The sequence below is a fragment of the Nicotiana tabacum genome, chromosome 19, assembly GCF_000715075.1.
Source record: "Nicotiana tabacum cultivar K326 chromosome 19, ASM71507v2, whole genome shotgun sequence".
Classification (NCBI taxonomy): Eukaryota; Viridiplantae; Streptophyta; class Magnoliopsida; order Solanales; family Solanaceae; genus Nicotiana; species Nicotiana tabacum.
The window spans coordinates 7,732,161-7,747,427 of NC_134098.1; the positions used below are offsets into that span (position 1 = coordinate 7,732,161).

The 15,267-nt window shown below is 34.9% G+C and overlaps 2 pseudogenes; both read left to right on the top strand.

The window, feature by feature from the left end:
• The first annotated feature begins 1,801 nt into the window (after window positions 1-1,801).
• Window positions 1,802-2,696, top strand: LOC142173229 (premnaspirodiene oxygenase-like; annotated as a pseudogene).
• Window positions 2,697-8,852: 6,156 nt separating this feature from the next.
• On the top strand, window positions 8,853-10,845 carry LOC107822194 (premnaspirodiene oxygenase-like; annotated as a pseudogene).
• Window positions 10,846-15,267: the final 4,422 nt, after the last annotated feature.

The window sequence follows — 15,267 nt, forward strand, 5'->3', positions numbered from 1 at the left end:
TCCAACATACCGAGGGTTCAACTTGCCCTTCTTCTTAAACCTCATCACCCCCTTCATGGGTGAAACTCCGAGCAGAACCTTCTCACCCACCATGAAATCTGTATCTCAACCCTTCTAGTCTGCATAACTTTTTTATTTAGACTGAACTGAACGAAGTCACTCCTGAATCACCTTAACCTTCTCCATAGCATCACGAACCAAATTAGAGCCCAGCAATCTAGCATCTCTGTGCTCAAACCAACCAAGCGGCAAACGACATCATCGCCCATATAAGGCATTATAAGAGGCCATCTGGATGCTGGATTGATAGATGTTGTTGTAGGCAAACTCTACGAGTGGCAGAAACTAATCTCATGAACCTCCGAAATTCATAATACAGGCACGCAACATGTCCTCTAATATCTGAAAAAAGTGAAACCTTGATGTTTGTTGATCATTTACATGTATGATTGTATACATATCTTTTATGCATGAGTTATACTATTGGCACGTGAGTTGTCCGTGCGTATATGAGATATTGATACTATTGGCACGAGACTTGTCCGTGCAGATATGAGATATTATTACTGTTAGCACGTGAGTTGTCTGTCCATATATGAGGTATTAATGGTACTGGCACGTGAGTTATGGGGTTGTGATTGGTACTGTGGGTACAAGATGCCTAGTGATTAGGATTCGTAATTTGGGACCCATGATTTAAATTATGAAGTGTGGTACCTCGAAAAAATTCTTGTATAAGCCTTGTGTGAGAGCGGTTGATTATTGGGTTGTTACTTATTTTCCTTACTTGGTTTCACTGGACTTCAATTGTTTCTACTTCCTTTACATCATTATTACTTGTATTGTTATTCATACCATGTTTCGCTTTATATTCATACCCATACAGGTTATTATGTCTAGTAGGTATCGTGACTGTTCCTCGTCACTACTCCACCTAGGTTAGTCTTGATACTTACTGGGTACCGTCGTGGTGTACTCATGCTACACTTGCTTGACATTCTTGTGCAAATCCAGATACCTCGGAGCGTGTTGGTCATTACATAGCTGATCGACTATTGTTGTGGAGACTTCAAGGTATACCTACTATTGCGTTCGCAGTCCTCGGAGTCACCTTATGAAGTTTTACTTTATACTGTTTATTTCTATTCCAGAACAGTTGTACTTACAGATTTTCTAGTAAACTCAGTAGAGTTTATGACTTGTACTACTGGTTTTGGGATGTTGTATATCTACTTTGGATTATTGGCTTTGTATAGAAATTTCTCGTTCATGTTTAATAGTTAATTGATTAAAATCTGTTATTAATTCAGTAAGTGTTAGGCTTACCTAGTCTTAGAGACTAGGTGCCATCACGATTCTTAAGGAGAAATTTTGGGTTGTGATAATTTTTTATTTTAAAAAGTTTATTTTTTTATCCAAGCTACTATTAAAGTAATTTAGCATATCAATAATTGCGTGATAACTTTTGGAATTTACTTTTGAAGTAAGGATAATATCGTCTGCCAAGAAGATATGTGGAAAAGCAAAGCCAGTTGGAGATAATTTAATAGGAGCACATAATTGGCACTTGATAGTTAACTACCATATAAGGATAACTACCATAAGATTGATGAGCTACAGTGAAAATTGGAAAAACAATAATGAATGAAAGGCCATTCAAGCAAGTAAAAAGAAAATTTCCATGTCTAACTTAAAAGCACGTGTCAGCTTGTTTTGCCATGCATATTCTTGCAATGTGTGAGAAAATGTCAATTTAAACAATAAAATCATTATTTGATAAAAATTAAATATTTAAAGATATAAATGAATATTTTATGCTTGATAATTTCTTGAAGTATCTGAAATCCAAATTATATATCAATCAAAACAATTATTCTAACAAAATCTAATAAAAAATTAAATTCAACATAAATTTATCTTATAATCAAGATTACCCAAACAAAACATTGAAATCAAAATTTGTTCCAATTTAAAATTCGTGTATTTGAACTAATTGCAAAATATCAAATTCTAGCTAAAGTACAAACATTGAAACTTCATCATGCAGGACATGTTTGCTGCTGGAACAGAAACTTCATCATCAATAGTTACTTGGGCCATGGTAGAAATGATGAAGAATCCAACATTAAAGGTAAAGAAATTTCGATGAAAATGATGTAGAGGAATTGAAATACCTAAAGTTAGTTATTAAAGAAACTTTTAGACTCCATCCTCCACTTCCACTGTTGATTCCAAGAGAATGTAGGGAAGAAACAAATATAAATGGCTACACCATTCCTTTAAAAACAACAATCATGGTTAATGTTTGGGCGATGGGAAGAGATCCAAAATATTGGGTTGATGCAGAAAGCTTTAAGCCCGAGAGATTTCAGCATAGCACTATGGATTTTACTGGTAATAATTTTGAATTTCTTCCCTTTGGTAGTGGAAGAAGGATTTGCCCTGGAATATCATTTGGTTTAGCTAATGTTTATTTACCACTGGCTCAACTATTGTACCACTTTGATTGGAATCTTCCAACAGGAATCAATCCAAGTGACTTGGACTTAGCTGAATCGGCTGGATTAGCTGTTATTAGAAAGAGTGACTTTTACTTGATTGCAACTCCTTATCCACCTTCGCCAGAGTAATTTGGTGGCATCAAACATGTTTTAAACTTATCTTTTCTTCTTATTTACTTATCACCCTCACCAGTGTACTTTCTTTCCTGTTGTGCTCTATGTTTTTACTTATTTATAATGCATCTATCTATAGAAAATGTATCATTACAGTTTTCCATAGAGAATATCAAATAAATGCTTTGCTGTTAAATTTTCGAATGTAATGAATGGGGTTGTAGTTACTTAATTTAATTAAATCCCCTTATAAGGAGTATAAGCAAATGTATCGTTATATTCTATTATATTCGTCATCCCAATCCCCATATTTTATTGTTAAGGTGTGTTAAGAGTTCTGAAAGTTGATTATTTTCATTTAGGGTTAACTACGTAAATATCGCCTCAAAGTTTGCACCAATTTTCATTTAAACTTCTAGTGCAAAACTACAACATTAATTAAAGTTTACTTTACCCATGATAATCTGGCAAAACATTCAATTAAAAAATGTTACGTGACTTTTGATTAATTAATCCAATTATTCTTTTGAGAAAACAACAGAAAAAAAAAAAAACACATTTGTGAAAGTATTCTTAGCCCCTCCCTTCACTTTCCTCGCCAACCCCCTTCCCCCATCCCCACCTCAGGGCGATCTACTTCTTAACCCACCCTGGTCGTCTTCTACCTCCCTCACCCCTCAACATATACATACTAATTTTTAGAGCACCAAATTAATATATAAAAATAAAACCTCCGAACAAGAAAATGAGGAAGCTGAATGTGGATGCAAGAAGATGTTCAACTGTTATATTAAAATGAGTTTCGAAAGTTGTATTATTTTCATTTAAGGCCAAGTATAAATATTCCCTCAAAGTTAGTACCAATTTTTATTTGAACACATCACGCACCGTGAACAAGCAAAATATTCAATTAAAAATGCCACGTGACGTTTGATTAATTAATCTAATTTTTTTTTTTTGAGAAAACAAAAAGGAAAAAAAAACATTTGTGAAAGTGTTCTTCCCTCCCGGCTCCCGTCACTTTCTTCCCCAGACCCCCCCCCCCCCCCCAAAGTCGATCTACTTCTTAATCCACCATGGTCGTCTTCTTCCTCCCTCACCCCTCAACTCACTTACTAGTTTTAGAGCGCCAAATTAATATATAAAATCAAAACATCCGAACAAGAAAATGGGAAAGCTGAATGCTCTACAAGAAATATATGATACGGTCACATTTAATTAGTGACACTTATAATAAATGTCAGAAAAAATTTAATTTAGTGACATTTGTTAGAAAATGTGATAAGAATATCGGCATTTATTGAAACATGTCAAAAATATTTTGGCATTTTATTTAAATGTCATATTATTAGGAATATAACAACATTTAATTAGTAACATTTATAACAAATGTCAAAAATAATTTTTTCCCCAACAAGAAAAAATAACTTTAAACATTTTAATGGGCCTTTAAGCTTCCCTTCTTTTTACAGAAATACAAAAGAAAGTTAAAAATAACAGTCAACCCTATTTCTCCACAACTCTTCAAGCCGCAACCGTAAGAACTATGAAACTTCATTAGTTCATCTCCATATATTCATTCTGATCACAATCCGCCGGTAAGATTTTGCTTCAATATAAGTATTATAAATCTCAATCTTCTGTATTTTGTTTCTTAATTGCTTTTGACTATTTGTTGATAACCCTAGATTTTCCATCTATAGTCTTGAGATTTCTTTTTATTGAACCTTTTGATCCGTTTCAGACCTAGAATGGCCGCCTGCTAGAACTAAATTTCAGCATTAACCGCTGTCAGAATCTCGATTTGAAATCAGATTCATCTACTCTAACTCGTGTTATGTACGTTTGGACTTTTCTTTTCGAGTGAAATCAGATTTGTGATATTTTGGTTACTGAAATTCTTGAACTTTTTTCTTTCTTGTTGTTTATTTTTGTTTTCTTTTTGAAGGTGAATTTCCTGCAAAAGAGTCTAGAAGCGTTGATATTACTCCATATGAGGTTAAAATGTTATATTGCTACTTACTCTTTTCCCTTAATCAGTTTGGTGATTTTTTTTTTTTAATTTCAGATCTTGGATACATCAGATTTTGAAGGTCGTGAGATCAAATAATGTGAAGGAATCCTGATTTGGTGAAAGTATGGAACACTTCATCAAGAGAAATACATGGATGCTGAAACTTTAAATTATGTTGGTGTATTTGAAAATTATAAGAGAAAAGTTATGGTTACGTAGTCATATGTTAAAGTAATTCATTGTTTTGTTTGAATCGTATGTGGTGTACAACTCCTGAAACTTTTGAAATGAATAAAAATGTTTGTAGTATTGTAAGATGAGCAATAGTTAATTCTTTATTTTCTACTTTCTTACTACACATTCTACATAATACTTAAAGGAACAAAAAGGGAATATTTTTCTTCTTAAAATCATAATACAAATAATGATTTTGATATTCAAATAATATGTCAAAAACAAACGATTTATTTGACATTTCTATGTATGTCGCAAACAAGATAGTTCAAGAGCTCAAATTGTTGACATTTGATAAACATCAAATAAATGTCACTAGATTTTTACCGATACTAATTTAAATGTCGTTAAATTAACGATATTAAAATCTCCAACATTTGATTTAAGTGTAAAATAAAAGTCGCTAAATAAATTTGTGATATTTAATTGACTAATGGCGACATTTATATAATGTTGCCATATCCCATGTTTCTTGTCGTGATGTGGATGCAAGAGAATGAGAGATATGTTTCTTTTCAATTCGATACCCTATTATACATAAGAGATGTTATGCAATAATTAAAGGCTTGGTGGCTCTCATTGTAACGACCCGACTTGTCGTTTTAAGAATTTATATCACATTCAGTGACTTAAGGTTTCGAGTAGTCTCGTGATATGTATTATGATCCGTGTGTATGGTCAACTTTGAATTACGGATGATTCGGAGTGATTTGGGACACTTAGTTCCTAAAAAGGGAGCTTAGGTCTAAGGATTTTGACCGGAGTCTGAATTGTATGAAGACGACTCCGGAATGGAGTTCCGTTAGCTCCGTATGATGATTTTGGACTTAGAAGCGTGTCCGAAAAATTATTTGGAGGTCCGTAGTGGAATTAAGTTTTAAATGGCGAAATTTAAATTTTTGGAAAGTTTAACCGGGGGTTGACTTTTTGATATCCGGATCGGAATGCGATTCCGAGAATTGGAACAGCACCGTTCTGTTATTTGGGACTTGCCTGCAAAATTTGACGTCATTCCAGGTTGGTTTGATAGGTTTCGGCACGAGTTTTAGAAGTTGGAAGTTTGAAGTTCATAAGTTCGATTTGTGGTGCGATTTATATTTTCAGTGTAATTTGATGTGATTTGAAACCTCGATCAAGTCCGTGATATGTTATGGGACTGGTTAGCCTGATTGGACGGAGTCCCAAGGGGTTCGGGTGTGTTTCGGAGTGGTTTCGAACCAAATTGGAGTTGTTTGGACTTCTGTTGCTGAAGTCTGGTTTCCTTCTTCACGAACGCGAAGGAAGTCCCGCATTCGTGAAGAGGAGTTTGAGGGGCTGATGATCTGTCCTTCGCGAACGCGAACGCGAAGGAGTTGGTCAGCTGGTCGTCGCGAACGCGACGAGCACTTCGCGAACGCGAAGAGGAAATGATGGGGCAGAAGCAGTTGCCCTTCGCGAACGCGACACTTGTCATGCGAACGCGAAGAAGGATTGGAGGCAGCTGGATTTTTGGCCTTCGCGAACGCGAAGGAGTGGTCGCGAATGCGAAGAACGTGTATCTCGGCAAAATTAAAAGTCCCAAAAATATGGGTTTGAGTTCATAACTCAAAATCAAAGTTGGATCTCGGTAGTAGGTGATTTGTGGAGAGATTCTTGCATGGGTATTTGGGGTAAGTGATTCTTATCCAGTTTTGATTAATTTCTATAATTATGTCTTTGAATCCATCGTTTAATTAGGATTTAATGGAGAAAAAATCAAGATTTTTGTAAAATCTTCCAAAAACAAACATTTAAGATTTGGAAGTCGAGTTATTATTAGAATTCGATAAAATTGGTATGGTTGAACTCGTATCGGAATGGGTATTCGGATTTCATGAAAATTATGTCGGGTTCCGAGGGGCGAGTCCCGCGTTGACTTTTGTTGACTCTTTGGAATAAAATTTTTAAGTCGACGTATTATTATCCGAAATTATTTTCGATGAATTTTAATGAAGTTATACAATTAATTTGGATAGATTTGAGCTGTCAGGAGGTCAATTCAAGCAAGAAGTCGATTTTGGAACATCGGCATAATTTCAAGGAGGTAAGTGTTTTGCTTAACCTCGAGTGGGGAAAATTTTCCTTAGGCATTGAGTCTTATGTGCAACTTGGGTAATTGAAAACTATGTACGCGAGGTGATGAGTACATACGTGGTTTATATGTGCAAATTTTATTGAGTTAAAAGTCTTGAGAATATTGTGGAGTAAATGGATAATTGTTGGCATAAATTTAATCATCTACTTGTCGTGCCTAAACCCTTGTTGTTGACTCTGTTGTTATTTGACGATGTGATGTGATTGTTATTTGACTATTTATGATTTGTTGGTTTGATAATTATTGGAATTTAATTTCATTTTGAATTTTTTCCTCTACAAATAATTAATTAAATGAGCTTAAGAAGAGGTGTTTATATAATTATTAAAATTTTGATCTTTTATGAAGACTTTAATTTATGTTGAGTAATTTCTATCTCTATTGATTGTTTTTGGGTGTTGTACACATTGTGTGGAGCATTTGGCTATTTGCTGTGAAATTAATTGACTTGGTTGTAGCTTTGAAATTTGGTTGTGGCCATTGGAAAAATTATGATATGAATTGATTTTTGTTATGTTGTTGTGATAATTTCTCGTGTAAATTATTGTGTTGTGTGAGTTGTTATTTTGGGGAGGTAAGGGTGGCATTTCACCGTTGATATTATGTGGTTATACGGGTGGCATTTCACTATTGTATTTGTTGGCTATTGATATTGTCTGGGCGGAGCGATAAGGGTGGCTATAGGAGCGATAAGGGTGGCAATAGAAGCGATAAGGGGACTATAGATATTGTCTGGGCGGAGTGATAAGGATGGCTATAGAAGCGATAAGGGTGGCAATAGGAGCGATAAGGGTGGCTATTGTCAGGGACGATATGTGATGATGTGGGGTTGTGGTGTTGACAATTTTTGTGTGATGTGATTTTCTTGTGTTTATTTTTATACCTTGTGCAACTTGTCTAGTTGTTAGTAAATTGATAATAATCTGATTTATGTTAACTGGGAGCCTGTGGCTATTTCCATGCAGTTTATAAAATGAAATGTGGGCACGAGGTGCCGTGAATTGTGATATGAGATGGGAATATTGGCACGTGAATTGTCCGTGCAGTTGTCATATAAAAATGTGGGCACGAGGTACTGTGATGAAATGATAATGATATTTGGCACGTGAATTGTCCGTGCAGTTGTGATATAAAATGAGGGCACGAGGTGCCTGGCAAATATGATGATTTAATTATGGGCACGAGGTGCCATAAAAATATAAAAATGGGCTGAGACCTGTATTTACGAAAAATATGAAAGTGAGCTGAGACCCGTATTTTTGGATGAGTTTGAAATGAGGTGTCACATGATGACTTTTTTAATTGAATAAATTATATTCAAAATATTAATTTTGGAAGGATTTTTACTTAGAAAGTATTATATAAAAGAAATGTATATTGATAGATATTTATTTGAGCAAATTGTAATTGATAAGATTTATTGAAAGAATTATATTTGAAAAATAATTATTTGAGAAAATTATATTTGAAAGAGAGTTATGTGAAAGAACTTTGTGAAATACATTTATTTTAAGGGCTTGATTTAATCTCGTGCCCTCCACAACCAGCCGCTCACACCTCCGTACCGGAGTATCTGGGCTTCTCCTTTGAACATGTCCGAACCATCTAAGCCTCGCTTCCCGCATCTTGTCATCAATGGGAGCCACATGCATCTTCTCCTGAATAACATAATTCCTAATCTTATCTATCCTAGTATGCCCGCACATCCACCTCAACATTCTCATTTCTGCTACTTTCATCTTCTGGATATGTGAGTTCTTAACGGGCCAACACTCAACCCCATACAACATGGCCGGTCTAACCACCAAATCAAAACCCTATAAAAGGAGCATATTCAATAACTCTTTAACAAAATAACCCTCTCTTCCATAGCAAAATGCAGTTCTTCAACTTGGTTTCCATTTTTCTTTTTGTATCTTCTCTCTTTTTATTTAGGAAATGGAAGAAATCAAATAACCAAACAAAAAGATTGCCTCCAGGTCCATGGAAAGTGCCTTTTCTTGGAAGCATGTTTCATATGCTAGGTGGACTTCCACACCATGTCCTAACAAATTTAGCCAAAAAATACGGACCCCTTATGCACCTTCAACTAGGGGAAATGTCTGTAGTTGTAGTTACTTCTCCTGAGATGGCAAAAGAAGTACTAAAAACTCATGACCTTGCTTTTGCATCTAGGCCTAAACTTGTAGCCGTTGAGATTGTCGGCTATAACGGGACAGACATTGCCTTTTCTCCCTATGGCGATTACTGGAGACAAATGCGTAAAATTTGTGTCATGGAATTACTTAGTGCAAAAAATGTTCGATCGTTCAACTCGATTAGACGTGATGAAGTTTGTAGTCTCATTGAATTTTTTCGATCATCTGCCGGTGAGCCAGTTAATGTAACAAAAAGGATATATGTATTCGCAAGCTCTATGATATTTAGATCAGCGTTTGGGAAAGTAATCAAAGAGCAAGACGAATGTATACGACTAATCAAAGATGTTTCAGGATTAGTAGGAGGGTTTGATGTGGCTGACATATTCCCTTCACAGAAGGTTCTTCATGTGCTCAGTGGAAAGAAGGGTAAAACAATGTATCTCCACCATAAGATAGATACTATTATTGAGAATGTCATCAATGAGCACAAGCAAAATCTTGCAACTGGCAAGTTCAATGGTCAGTTAGGAGGTGAAGATTTAATTGATGTATTGCTAAGACTTATGAAGGATGGAAGCCTTCAATTTCCAATCACCACTGACAACATCAAGGCCATTTTTATTGTAAGTACTATATATAATGCATAAATCTACCCACATTATTATTCAAGTATGCATGCACTTGCATTTTTAAATTGCATGATTATTTTTGGTACCTAGAGAGTTGATATAGTGGCAAGCAGAGGACTTAATAAAATTTACACATTAAAAAGATAACAATAAAAAATTATGTCAGCCACCACAATTTATTATTTCTAGGGTAGTGAAATAATAGCTAAATATCATATATTAGAAAATAATTTTGGCCTTGAAGTTAAAAGAAATTTAAATATTTCAGTAGAAATTGGTGAAAAGATTATAAAGACAAATAGCTAGCAATCAAGACATATTATTAAACTTGCTCATCATGCAGGACTTGTTTGCTGGTGGAACAGAAACTTCATCATCAACAGTTACTTGGGCCATGGTAGAAATGATGAAGAATCCAAGTATACTCATCAAAGCTCAATCTGAGGTAAGAGATACCTTTAAAGAGAATGTAGGGAAGAAACAAATATAAATGGCTACACCATTCCTTTAAAAACCACAATCATGGTTAATGTTTGGGCGATGGGAAGAGATCCAAAATATTGGGTTGATGCAGAAAGCTTTAAGCCCGAGAGATTTCAGCATAGCACTATGGATTTTACTGGTAATAATTTTGAATTTCTTCCCTTTGGTAGTGGAAGAAGGATTTGTCCTGGAATATCATTTGGTTTAGCTAATATTTATTTGCCACTGGCTCAACTATTGTACCACTTTGATTGGAATCTTCCTACCGGAATCAATCCAAGTGACTTGGACTTAGCTGAATCGGCTGGATTAGCTGTTCTTAGAAAGAGTGACTTTTATTTGATTGCAACTCCTTATCCACCTTCACGGGAGTAATTTGGTGGCATCAAACATGTTTTAAACTTATCTTTTCTTCTTATTTACTTATCACCCTCACCACTGTACTTTCTTTCCTGTTGTGCTCTATGTTTTTACTTATTTATAATGCATATGTCTTATCTATAGAAAATGTATCATTACAGTTTTACATAGAGAATATCAAATAAATGCTTTTCTGTTAAATTTTGGAATGTAATGAATGGGGTTGTCGTTACTTAATTTAATTAAATCCCCTTATAAGGAGTATAAGCAAATGTATCGTTATATTCTATTATGTTCGTCATCCCAATCCCCATATTTTATTGTTAAGATGTGTCGAGAGTTCTGAAAGTTGGGTTATTTTCATTTAGGGTTAACTACGTAAATATCGCTTCAAAGTTAACACCAATTTTCATTTAAACTTCTAGTCGAAAACTACAACATTAATTAAAGTTTACTTTACCCATGGTAATCTGGCAAAACATTCAATGAAAAAATGTTACGTGAATTTTGATTAATTAATCCAATTATTCTTTTGAGAAAACAACAGAAAAAAAAAAAACACATTTGTGAAAGTATTCTTAGCCCCTCCCTTCACTTTCCTCGCCAACCCCCTTCCCCCATCCCCACCTCAGGGCGATCTACTTCTTAACCCACCATGGTCGTCTTCTTCCTCCCTCACCCCTCAACATATACATACTAGTTTTTAGAGCGCCAAATTAATATATAAAATCAAAACCTCCGAACAAGAAAATGAGGAAGCTGAATGTGGATGCAAGAAGATGTTCAACTGTTATATTAAAATGAGTTTCGAAAGTTGTATTATTTTCATTTAAGGCCAAGTACAAATATTCCCTCAAAGTTAGCACCAATTTTTATTTGAACACATCACGCACCGTGAACAAGCAAAATATTCAATTAAAAATGCCACGTGACGTTTGATTAATTAATCTAATTTTTTTTTTTTTGAGAAAACAAAAAGGAAAAAAAAACATTTGTGAAAGTGTTCTTCCCTCCCGGCTCCCGTCACTTTCTTCCCCAGCCCCCCCCCCCCCCAAAGTCGATCTACTTCTTAATCCACCATGGTCGTCTTCTTCCTCCCTCACCCCTCAACTCACTTACTAGTTTTAGAGCGCCAAATTAATATATAAAATCAAAACATCCGAACAAGAAAATGGGAAAGCTGAATGCTCTACAAGAAATATGTGATACGGTCACATTTAATTAGTGACACTTATAATAAATGTCAAAAAAAATTTAATTTAGTGACATTTGTTAGAAAATGTGATAAGAATATCGGCATTTATTGAAACATGTCAAAAAATATTTTGGCATTTGATTTAAATGTCATATTATTAGGAATATAACAACATTTAATTAGTAACATTTATAACAAATGTCAAAAATAATTTTTTCCCCAACAAGAAAAAATAACTTTAAACATTTTAATGGGCCTTTAAGCTTCTCTTCTTTTTACAGAAATACAAAAGAAAGTTAAAAATAACAGTCAACCCTATTTCTCCACAACTCTTCAAGCCGCAACCGTAAGAACTATGAAACTTCATTAGTTCATCTCCATATATTCATTCTGATCACAATCCGCCGGTAAGATTTTGCTTCAATATAAGTATTATAAATCTCAATCTTCTGTATTTTGTTTCTTAATTGCTTTTGACTATTTGTTGATAACCCTAGATTTTCCATCTATAGTCTTGAGATTTCTTTTTATTGAACCTTTTGATCCGTTTCAGACCTAGAATGGCCGCCTGCTAGAACTAAATTTCAGCATTAACCGCTGTCAGAATCTCGATTTGAAATCAGATTCATCTACTCTAACTCGTGTTATGTACGTTTGGACTTTTCTTTTCGAGTGAAATCAGATTTGTGATATTTTGGTTACTGAAATTCTTGAACTTTTTTCTTTCTTGTTGTTTATTTTTGTTTTCTTTTTGAAGGTGAATTTCCTGCAAAAGAGTCTAGAAGCGTTGATATTACTCCATATGAGGTTAAAATGTTATATTGCTACTTACTCTTTTCCCTTAATCAGTTTGGTGATTTTTTTTTTTTAATTTCAGATCTTGGATACATCAGATTTTGAAGGTCGTGAGATCAAATAATGTGAAGGAATCCTGATTTGGTGAAAGTATGGAACACTTCATCAAGAGAAATACATGGATGCTGAAACTTTAAATTATGTTGGTGTATTTGAAAATTATAAGAGAAAAGTTATGGTTACGTAGTCATATGTTAAAGTAATTCATTGTTTTGTTTGAATCGTATGTGGTGTACAACTCCTGAAACTTTTGAAATGAATAAAAATGTTTGTAGTATTGTAAGATGAGCAATAGTTAATTCTTTATTTTCTACTTTCTTACTACACATTCTACATAATACTTAAAGGAACAAAAAGGGAATATTTTTCTTCTTAAAATCATAATACAAATAATGATTTTGATATTCAAATAATATGTCAAAAACAAACGATTTATTTGACATTTCTATGTATGTCGCAAACAAGATAGTTCAAGAGCTCAAATTGCTGACATTTGATAAACATCAAATAAATGTCACTAGATTTTTACCGATACTAATTTAAATGTCGTTAAATTAACGATATTAAAATCTCCAACATTTGATTTAAGTGTAAAATAAAAGTCGCTAAATAAATTTGTGATATTTAATTGACTAATGGCGACATTTATATAATGTTGCCATATCCCATGTTTCTTGTCGTGATGTGGATGCAAGAGAATGAGAGATATGTTTCTTTTCAATTCGATACCCTATTATACATAAGAGATGTTATGCAATAATTAAAGGCTTGGTGGCTCTCATTGTAACGACCCGACTTGTCGTTTTAAGAATTTATATCACATTCAGTGACTTAAGGTTTCGAGTAGCCTCGCGATATGTATTATGACCCGCCTGTATGGTCAAGTTTGAATTACGGATGATTCGGAGTGATTTGGGACACTTAGTTCCTAAAAAGGGAGCTTAGGTCTAAGGATTTTGACCGGAGTCTGAATTGTATGAAGACGACTCCGGAATGGAGTTCCGTTAGCTCCGTATGATGATTTTGGACTTAGAAGCGTGTCCGAAAAATTATTTGGAGGTCCGTAGTGGAATTAAGCTTTAAATGGCGAAATTCAAATTTTTGGAAAGTTTGACCGGGGGTTGACTTTTTGATATCCGGATCGGAATGCGATTTCGAGAATTGGAACAGCACCGTTCTGTTATTTGGGACTTGCCTGCAAAATTTGACGTCATTCCAGGTTGGTTTGATAGGTTTCGGCACGAGTTTTAGAAGTTGGAAGTTTGAAGTTCATAAGTTCGATTTGTGGTGCGATTTATATTTTCAGTGTAATTTGATGTGATTTGAAACCTCGATCAAGTCCGTGATATGTTATGGGACTGGTTAGCCTGATTGGACGGGGTCCCAAGGGGCTCGGGTGTGTTTCGGAGTGGTTTCGAACCAAATTGGAGCTGTTTGGACTTCTGTTGCTGAAGTCTGGTTTCCTTCTTCACGAACGCGAAGGAAGTCCCGCATTCGTGAAGAGGAGTTTGAGGGGCTGATGATCTGTCCTTCGTGAACGCGAACGCGAAGGAGTTGGTCAGCTGGTCGTCGCGAACGCGACGAGCACTTCGCGAACGCGAAGAGGAAATGATGGGGCAGAAGCAGTTGCCCTTCGCGAACGCGACACTTGTCATGCGAACGCGAAGAAGGATTGGAGGCAGCTGGATTTTTGGCCTTCGCGAACGCGAAGGAGTGGTCGCGAACGCGAAGAACGTGTATCTCGGCAAAATTAAAAGTCCCAAAAATATGGGTTTGAGTTCATAACTCAAAATCAAAGTTGGATCTCGGTAGTAGGTGATTTGTGGAGAGATTCTTGCATGGGTATTTGGGGTAAGTGATTCTTATCCAGTTTTGATTAATTTCTATAATTATGTCTTTGAATCCATCGTTTAATTAGGATTTAATGGAGGAAAAATCAAGATTTTTGTAAAATCTTCCAAAAACAAAAATTTAAGATTTGGAAGTCGAGTTATTATTAGAATTCGATAAAATTGGTATGGTTGAACTCGTATCGGAATGGGTATTCGGATTTCATGAAAATTATGTCGGGTTCCGAGGGGCGAGTCCCCCGTTGACTTTTGTTGACTCTTTGGAATAAAATTTTTAAGTCGACGTATTATTATCCGAAATTATTTTTGATGAATTTTAATGAAGTTATACAATTAATTTGGATAGATTTGAGCTGTCAGGAGGTCAATTCAAGCAAGAAGTCGATTTTGGAACATCGGCATAATTTCAAGGAGGTAAGTGTTTTGCTTAACCTCGAGTGGGGAAAATTTTCCTTAGGCATTGAGTCTTATGTGCAACTTGGGTAATTGAAAACCATGTACGCGAGGTGACGAGTACATACGTGGTTTATATGTGTAAATTTTATTGAGTTAAAAGTCTTGAGAATATTGTGGAGTAAATGGATAATTGTTGGCATAAATTTAATCATCTACTTGTCGTGCCTAAACCCTTGTTGTTGACTCTGTTGTTATTTGACGATGTGATGTGATTGTTATTTGATTATTTATGATTTGTTGGTTTGATAATTATTGGAATTTAATTTCATTTTGGATTTTTTCCTCTACAAATAATTAATTAAATGAGCTTAAGAAGAGGTGT